This window comes from Colobus angolensis, unplaced genomic scaffold, assembly GCF_000951035.1.
Source record: "Colobus angolensis palliatus isolate OR3802 unplaced genomic scaffold, Cang.pa_1.0 Scaffold453, whole genome shotgun sequence".
Classification (NCBI taxonomy): Eukaryota; Metazoa; Chordata; class Mammalia; order Primates; family Cercopithecidae; genus Colobus; species Colobus angolensis.
Genome location: NW_012117966.1, coordinates 277,885 through 279,073, shown reverse-complemented (window position 1 = coordinate 279,073; position 1,189 = coordinate 277,885).

The window sequence follows — 1,189 nt, the reverse complement described above, 5'->3', positions numbered from 1 at the left end:
GAATCTGAGAGGCGGAGGTTGCAGTGAGCCAAAATCGAGCCACTGCACTTCAGCCTCGCGACAAAGAGACTCCATCTCAAAAAACAAAACAAAACAAAAAAACATCCCATTTGGGGCCAGGCACAGTGGCTTATGTGGGCCTCCCACTTGGGAGGCCAAGGTGAGTGAATCACTTGAGGTCAGGAGTTCGAGACCAGCCTGGCCAACATGGCAAAACCGCATCTCTACTAAAAATACAAAAATTAGCTGGGCAGGGTGGCACATGCCTATAATCTCAGCTACTTGAGAGGCTGAGGCACAAGAATTGCTTGAACTCAGGAGGCAGAGGCTTCAGTGAACCAAGATCGTGCCACTGCACTCTAGCCTGGGTGACAGAGCAAGAATTTATCTTTAAAAAAAGAACAAGAGCTGGGCACGGTGGCTCACTCCTATAACCCCAGCACTTTGGGAGGCCAAGGCAGGTGGAACTCCTGAGGTCAGGAGTTCAAGACCAGCCTGACCAACACAGAGAACTACTCCCGTCTGTACTAAAAATACAAAATTATCCGGGCATGGTGGCACATGCCTGTAATTCCAGCTAGTCGGGAGGCTAAGGCAGGAGAATCGCTTGAACCTGGGAGGCGGAGTTGCAGTGATCTAAGATTACGCCACTGCACTCCAGCCTGGGCAACAAGAGCGAAACTCTGACTCAAAATAAAAAAAAACCTACTTGGGGCCTGGTGTGGTAGCTCACACCTGTAATCCGAGCACTTTGGGAGATCAAAGCGGGAAAATCCCTTGAACCCAGGAATTTGAGACTCACCTGGGCAACATGGCGAGACCTCATCCCTACAAAAAGAAAAAATTTAAAATATTAGCTAGGCACGATGGTAGGCACCCGTAGTCCCAGCTGTTCAGGAGGTTGAGGTGGGAGGATCACTCGAGACCAGGAGTTTGAAGCTGCGGTAAGCTATGATTGAACCACTGCACCCCAGCCTGAGTGACAGAGCGAGACTTCAACTCTAAAAATAATAATAATAATAATAATAAATAAGTGAGCAAATAAATTAAAATAAAATGTAAAAGGCTGCTACTCCTAACTGAACCAGTAACCCAACAGGGGATTTAAAACTAAAACTCGGCCGGGCGCGGTGGCTCAAGCCTGTAATCCCAGCACTTTGGGAGGCCGAGACGGGCGGATCACGAGGTC